At 37.7% G+C, this 8819-nt stretch overlaps 1 pseudogene; it reads left to right on the forward strand.

The window, feature by feature from the left end:
• Positions 1 to 7910: 7910 nt before the first annotated feature.
• On the forward strand, positions 7911 to 8556 carry LOC103120935 (U4/U6.U5 tri-snRNP-associated protein 2-like; annotated as a pseudogene).
• The last annotated feature ends 263 nt before the right edge of the window (positions 8557 to 8819 follow it).

The raw sequence follows: 8819 nt of genomic DNA on the forward strand, positions 1-8819 counted from the left end.
TTCTTTGCCGCAGGGCCCAGGTTAAGAATGAGTTCTGGGATGATGTTATCATAGCCAGCAGCTGTTCCTGGTTTAACCCTCTTCAAAGCGTCTTCCAGTTCAGACAGTGTAAAGGGAGAGAGTTTTGGAGATGGACAAGATAACCGGAAGTGGGATGACCACTCATGGGAAATTTCTCTTTTCCAGACTGGGTCGATCTTAGCACGTCCAACTTGAGTTAAGTGACTGGTCACTGAGTTTGGAGATACAGGAGGATGGGAGACGGGAGGGGGTTGGCTACTGGCACCCAGACTGTGAAGAAGCTTCCAGACCTTCCTACTTGAGTGGGTGAAGTTCGGACTGGGAGTATGGACCGACCAGTCAATGCCCATGTTCAGCGGGGAAGTAATTACAGAAGCCAGACCTTCTACCTTCTGCAACCCACAGTGACCCTGGGTCCATGCTCCCAGAGGGATAGAGAATGGGAAAGCTATCAGAGGAGGGGGTGGGATATGGAGATTGGGTGGTGGGAATTGTGTGGAGTTGTACCCCTCCTACCCTATGGTTTTGTTAATTAATCCTTTCTTAAATAAAAAAAATAATAAAAATAAAAATAAACAGATCCAAAGGACCAACAGACAAATGAAGAAATGAAATGCTCAGAGTCACTGATTATCATATATCAGAAATGACAGTAACAGCAAGTGTTGGAGAGGCCGTAGGGGTAAAGGAATCATTTTAACATGATGGTGGAATCATAACTGGTCCAAACATTGTGGAGTGCAGTCTATAGAAATCTTTGGCTATAAATGGATCTACTCTTAAAATCCAGCAATTCCTTTCCTGGGGATATAGCCTAAGTAATCAAACACACTCATCCAGAGATATCTGTGTAATCCATCTTCACAGTAGCACAATTCATTATAGCAAAAGCTAGAAGCAACTGAGGTGTCCAACATTTAAATGGTTAAGAAACTTGTGATATTACATATATATCAGAAATAAGAATTTTGAAGTCAACTTCTTCAATTCATCTTAGATGGAGTTTCAGGAATTGTGTTATGGGAGGTAAACCAGAAAGAGAAGGGAGGGAGGACAGGGAGAGGGAGAACTGTGGAAGGAGGTGGGTTTTCTGGTACTGGTACCTGATGGGCCTAATTTGTGAGTGAAAGTATGTGTTTTTTAATTTTTATTAGTGAATTAATACTGATTTACAAGTTTATAAGATAATAGTTGTATACCTCCATACCTTTCCCACCACCAGAGTTCGGTGTCCCCATTCCCTCCATTGGAAACTGCATTAGTTCCCCTAGATCACAGATATAGGTTGACTACTATTTCTATAATTATCTATATTTATATATTTTTGTACATTTTTAAGTCACACCTACTACTTCTGAGTGTTCTTTCCTTTTTTTTTTTTTTTTTTTCCTCTTCTTGAGTGAGAGTGAAGATACCTATCTTGGTGAGATAAAAGATTATACCCATAGGCCAACAACTGTACTGTAACTATTGGCTTCCCAATTAAAAAAACACCGAAACAACAACCAAAAGAAAATAGATTAGCATGTGCCAGGATACCATGTCTACATTCAATAAATAAGAACTGTAGTAGGAACAATTGTATTTTATATAGTGATTGTACCTCATATATTGACTTGTACTTCTTCCCCGGTTAGCATCCCAATCTCAGCACCATCATTACATATTAAGTATGACTTTATATTATCTTCTCAAGAAGAGATACTTAGTGTCTTTGATGGGACTATTAGCTAGACTAGTAATTCTTGTGAATACAATAGAAACCGCAAAACCAAATAAGATGTCCAGGTGTTTTATCCAATTTGCCAGTAAGAGCAAGCTATCACAGAAGTATCAAAATGCAGGAGGCAGCTTCTTGTCCTCAGAGGAGAAAATGAAATTACTAAAAGTTACATGCTTCTAGGAAAAGATTCAACAAAGCTAAAACTCAGGACATTATATAGAAGAGGTCACTTAGTTTGTACTTACATCTATATGTTCAGATTGGAACTCTACAGAGCTGTTAGCCCCAGAAATTGGCTTGTGGTAGCATTTCTGAGAGGGTGCAATGAATCTATTTCTGTAAAAGTTGGAGAAACTTTAAAATAGATTCAACTACTAATTGTATTAATTATCACTGTCAAAGTTAAGGTAGAATGCTAGATAATACTGAGAAAAAGGAAGGAACAAGTTTTTCTTTTTTTAAATTATACTTATATATTTATTATTGGATAGAGACAGAAAGAAACTGAGAGAGGAGGAGGAGACAGAAAGGGAAAGAGAGACACCTGCAGCCCTGCTTTACCACTCCCTGGGGACCAGGGACTTTAATCAGGATCCTTGTTCACTGTAATGTGTGCACTTAACCAGATGCACCACTGCCTGGTCTTGGTCTCAGAATAAGTTTCTTCTTTTCATTTCAATCTTTCTGCTCCACCTAAACCTTCCTGACTGTATAGGTAGAATGTACTCGAACTGAGTAGAATAGCATAAATGTAGTTGATAAACCAGCCCTGCATTTCAAATTATTGAAGAATAGTTAAAGCTGAGACAATGTACTCACTGGCTCAAGTAGTTGGTGGAAGAGTCAGATAAACCATGCAACCAAATAAAATAAGTCTTAATTGTACATGCTGGAAATGGTATATAAAATGCCTATCCCATTCTTTTCTGTTTCATTTCTGACATGAGGAATCACACCAAATTTCCCATTGCTTTATACCCAGCCATTAACATTTATAATCATTTTTTCTTCCACATAATTTATAACTTCTCACCTTGACTTCTCATTTGGTTGAGTTCCTGTCATGGAACATTGAAACTAGAATTGAATCTCTTACCCTCTGTATACTTGAAATTGTCTAAGAGCACATTTCAACCACTGTACACACACACATACACACATACTATGTAATGATAATTAACTACAGCAGTGACATATACATATCACATTGTACCACCTAAACATAAATTAGTTTTTAAATTGAGATGTATATAGACGTCTGTCACTGAAGGAGGAGAGATTGTACCCATGTTATAACAACTGTCATGTCAATCATTGTTTCCCTTTCAAAATGATGTCAGAAAGTGAATATAAAATGCTAGGGGGTATAGATTCAACATCCAAGTGAGCTTCACCTTAAACTTGGATGCAGACTACCACCCAAGATTCTGTACACTTCCCAAATTCTCTGAGATTTTCTCTTCAGTGTTGACATGTAATTCCCTTCCTCTTGATTCAAGCTGATCTCACTAAAATATCAGTATCTCTTTATCTGTGTACTCAGTTCAACAAATGAGCTTTTTGCCTTCTGGCAAAGAAGTGAATCTGTGGCCACCTGATGTATTCTATTCTATATCTAGTTACCATTGTTGTTAAGTTCCATTTTTGAATACTATGTTACCTTAATTATTTCTAATTCATATTTTATAAAAAATGTAGTGGTTAATAGTATAACTTTAGATAATTCCTGAGTCTGAATCCTAGTTCTTCTGCTTTCTTCCTGTGTGACCATTAAGCAAGTCTTTGTGCTTCACTGGCCTCATTTATACAACTTCTATATTCTCAGTTTGTTAGAACTAACAAAAGAACTAAGTCGTCAAATGATGAAAACCATGTCCCAACACACATTAAATACTTAGGGAGTGTTAATTATTCTACTGGTCTCAGTATTATCATCCAAATCCAAGTATGTGAATGATTTGGGCTATATTATTTACTGTATTTTTAAATATGTTAAAAGTGTTTAATTTTCTTTATACTCAACTACATTCCATGCTTAAAATGTTGCCTAAAATGTAAATACTCTCTAATTTGTTATTATAAAATGAGAATATGCAAGTGAGTAGTTAGCATATTTGAATTAACCTGGGTAGTTGAGAGCATAATGGTTATACAAAGAGACTGTCATACTGGAGGCTCCAAAGTCTTAGGTTCAATTCCTTGAAGCACCATAAACTAGAGTTGATCAGTGCTCTGGTAAAATAAATAATAAATTAAATTAAATTGAATTAAAAAGACCAACATGGGGGCCGGTGGAAATTGCATTAGTTTTCTAAGATTACAGATATGGGTTGACTATTATTTCCATAATTATCTATCTATATTTATATATTTTTGTGCATTTCTAAGTCACACCTACTACTTCAGAGTGTCCTTTCTTTTTATTTTATTTTTCTCCTCTTCTCGAGTGAGAGTGTTTTTCAGACACCTATCTTGGTGAGATAAGAGATTCTACCCATAGGCCAGCAACTGTACTGTAACTATTAGCTTCCCAATTAAAAAATACCAAAACAACACCAAAAGAAAATAGATTAGCATGTGCCAGGTTACCTCCCTTCACTGAGGGCAAGGTCCTGAGAAGGTCTACAAGAGGTCTTGGGATGACATTCCTGATGGAAGTGACCAGTGGTGGTAAAGAGAGGGATGCCTTAGAGGTCTAAGCCCATCATATTTGTGTGGGAATCCAAGGAATTTCTGACTAGGGCCCCAGACGGTAATATTGACCAAAAGGGCCATTATTAAGTGAGCCTGTCTCTTGCCTTTTTCTAACTTTTGTAGTCCTCTCTTTGTCTGATGACCTAAGACTTCCTCCCAGTTGTTTAAGCACTGAGTATCATTTGTTCAGCCCACGGGGCGCAAAGCGCAAGGACCAGAGTAATGATCCTGGGTCCCACACTCAGCTCCCCACCTGCAGGGGAGTCACTTCACAGGTGGTGAAGCAGATTTGCAGGTGTCTATCTTTCTCTCACCCTCTTTGTCTTCCCCATTTCTCTCTGTCCTAACAATGACAACATCAATAGCACCAACAATAACTACAACAATAAAAAAACAAGGGCAACAAAAGGGAAAATAAATATTTAAAAAAATTATTAAAAAAAAAGGAGTGAGAGTCAGGTGGTAGTGCAGTGGGTTAAGCAAAGGTGGGGCAAAGCTCAAGGACCAGAGTAAGGATCCCGGTTCGAGCTCCGACTCCCCACCTGCAGGGGACTCACTTCACAAGCAGTGAAGCAGGTCTGCAGGTGTCTATCTTTCTCTCCCCCTCTCTGTCTTCCCCTCCTCTCTCGATTTCTCTCTGTCCTATCCAACAATGACAACATCAATAACAACAATAATAATAATAACAATAAAAGCAAGGGCAACAAAAGAGAATAAATAAATAATAAAGAATTGTGTTTCTTGTTATAATAAAAAAACCAATGAGGTCTATGCTTCCAAAAAAAGTAAAAGAATATTAATAAAGGTTTGGGATATTAGGGTCTTTATGCTTCTGGACTGGGAATATCTTCCAAACCTAGAGCATAAGAAGCAGGGAATCATTTCCTTATGAATAGATAAAAGCAAATGGGAATTTGATATAGCAAAAATGAAAAGATAGTAGTAATTGTATTTGCAGTTGACTTCACAAGATCAGATGAAGACATGTTTGGAGATTTATTAGATTTGTCAGGCTAGTGAAAGCCTAGGATAACAATCATATTTCCTGACATAAGTTTTCAATTACTAACTTTAAAACCTATGGGCTTGAAATATGAGCAGTGAATCTTGAAACGTCTTAACTATATATAGTAAAATCTTGCACATTTCTGGCACCAGGCAGGGATATCCAACTTAAAAAAAAAATCACTGTAGTATTACACCAAAGCAAAAGACTCTGCAGTGGGTAGTGCTGGAGGCAGGGAGGTTCAAGTTCAGGTCCTGGAACATGATGGCAGAGGAGGACCTAGTGAGGGTTGTATTGTTATGTTGAAATGTTATGCATGTACAAACTATTGTATTTCACTGTCAACTGTAAACCATTAATACAGATATAAAAAATCACTACAGTTATCAAATTCCATTATAAATGGATAATATACTATACGCATTGCTTTACTGACATGGTATTCTCTTCCTAATAAAGAAAACACCCCACAAATGCTTATGCAAGTGTAATTCTCTGGTCCGGGAAAAGCATAAAGATTGTTGCATAAGACCATAATTTCAGTATCATAGGTCTTACTTGATGTTGAAAATAGGATATATCTATTTGGTATGCTTTAGTAGGTTATTTTTAGGGATGGGAATGCTCAAAAAATTGTGCATGTGAATTAATGGTGATATTGTTTCTGACACCAAAAATAATATACCAAATTAGAGCATGCAAATTATTCTACTTTCATGGAGTGGAGGAATCTGTTACTTGGGTGACTAAAATAAAAATAAAGATTATAGGCTTCATGTCTAGCTATTAAAACAGAATCTACATTTTACCATGCTCTCCATGAGCATACCTAACTTAACCTTTTACAAATCTGAATGTTTACTTCAATCTGTGCAGGTCTCACGCATCCTAGAAAATTTGAGACTTAAATTGAAAATTCCTTGGGAAAACTCTCCTGCCATGGGCCAGGCAATAAGCTAACTGGGTTAAGCACATACAGTACAAAGCACAGGGACCCGTGTAAGGATCCAGGTTTGAGCTTCTGGCTCCCCACTTGTGTGGGGGTGGGGTGGTCTTGCTTCACAAACAGTGAAGCAGGTCTGCAGGTAGCTATCTTTCTCTCCTCCGCTCTATCTTCCCCTCCTCTCTCAAATTCTTTCTGCCATAGCCAAGCCCCAGCAATAACAAATAACCTCGGAGGCCAAAAAAAAATCTCCACTGCCTAGTGTTTTCTAGATAATTAAATTTGATTTAGAACATTGATCTCACCCATATCAAAAGATAATAATTTGTAAAAAATAGTTCATTCTGAACTGAAATTGGTAATATTAATATCAAACAAATTATCTGACCAGAAAATTGAATAAATTGTTTTTGTTTTCTTAGAGTGTTCTTTGATTTTCTTTCCAATAGTAAAATTTTATATATTTGCTTTATGGAAAAGAAAAATACTTTCACCATATTTTTCTAAAGAAAATCAAAGCATCTAAAGAGTGTTTGTGCTAACCTTACTCAGGCTACAGTCAATGAGATGTAATCCACCCTATTTGAAATTTCCTTAAAATTAAACATGAAATTTATTGTAATGGAAATCAGAGTGAATGTTTTACTTACACAGAGTTTTCTCTCATTTTTGATAGTTATTTATTAATTTTTGGTGGAGCTGGAACTTTGTGAAGATGCATAATTTCACCACAGAGAGGGAGAGAAACCACAGAAGAATGACTTCCTCCAATGCTATTACACTATCCATGTGGTGTTAAGGTTTGAGTCTCAGACACCCTTCCTGGTAAACCTTCTCTAGCCCTAAAGGACTCTTTTCTTCTTAGCTCAGTAGATACATTTCCTTTTAATGTACCTTCAGTCTTCATCTGGGTATGTAAGAATCACTGGTGTAGAAAGAGGAGCATACCACCCTTTATACTGTTCATAATATAAAGTCAGTTGAGATTTCTCCTGAAATGATCAATCTTAATCACTAACATAATTGCTCTGAAGTGAAATAATTTGAGTTACTCCTTTCAAAAGTTGTTGAGATTTCACTTTTCCTAACTCAATAGTCATTCAGTGAGAATTTGAATGTATTATTCTAAAAATAAAAATAGGACTTTTCTGACACTGCACATAGCAATTCAAATGTAGCATTCAGTCGTCAATATCAAATCTTGGAATCTTCTGTTGTTCACAACATAGAAAAGCTTGATAGGTAAAGATATGTTAGGTTTCCCTTGATACAATGAGTATTTTAAAAGCCTATTCTCTGGTAAAATTTTAGGAGATTTCTCATAGTACATTCATTTTAATCTTTTACTGTAATGCAAAACAAAGAAACATTAGACATTTGAAAATACTATTCACATAATGACTATGCCAATGCAGTATTTTAGTGAGTGGAGTCAACTTTCTGTCCTGGTTTCTGAATGCTCTGCACTCAGCTCCAGGGGTGGGGGGAGACACAAAGAAGAAAAAAAGATCATTATTACAGATATTTTCCAGGAATCCATGTGAATCTTCACTAAGAAGTTTCCTCATCCTGATCTGCCAGCAGAAGAAAAAAAGCAGCTGCTTCGTAACGATGGATACCAAGAGGTGATGGTCGAATCCAACTTTTATAGCTGACACGAGACCTTCCTGTTGCACCCTGTCTATAAGGATGAGAAGGAGCAGCTCATTATCCCTCAGGTGCCACTCATCAGCATCCTGGCCAAGTTCAGTGGCGCCACTGAGAAGGAATAGAAGACATATAAGGAGAACTTCCTGAAGGGCTTCCAGCTCACCAATCTGCCTCCGAATCTAATCTTTTGTATTAAGAGGTTCACAAAGAATAATTTCTTTGTGGAGAAGAATCAGACTATTGTCAACTTCCCTATTACAAACATGGATCTGAGAGAAGAAGTACAAGAAGTACAAGCAGTGCACAAGAATACTACCTACGATCTCATTGCCAACATTGTCCACAGTGGCAGGCCCTTGGAGGTCACCTACCATGTACTTCATCATGGTACAGGCAGATGGTATGAATTACAAGACCTTCCAGTGACTGACATCCTGCCCCAGATGATCACACTGTCAGAAGCCTACATTAGGATTCAGAAGTCAAGATAATGATGAAACCAACCAGCAGGGAGCCTAGAGAAGGAGTGAGGGCATTGTGCCTGAGGCTTTTTGCTGAAGATGCTAAATAAAACTCCACCAATGTGTCCTGGAGCTCCACTTCCCCAGAGCTCCACCCTACTAAGGAAAGGGAGAGGCAGGCTGGGAGTATGGATCTACCTGTCAATGCCCATGTTCAGCGGGGAAGCAATTCCAGAAGCCAGACCTTCCACCTTCTGTGTCCCACAATGACCTTGGGTCCATGCTCCCAGAGGGATAGAGAATGGGAAAGCTGTCAGGGGA

Source organism: Erinaceus europaeus, chromosome 5 (genome assembly GCF_950295315.1).
Source record: "Erinaceus europaeus chromosome 5, mEriEur2.1, whole genome shotgun sequence".
Classification (NCBI taxonomy): domain Eukaryota; kingdom Metazoa; phylum Chordata; class Mammalia; order Eulipotyphla; family Erinaceidae; genus Erinaceus; species Erinaceus europaeus.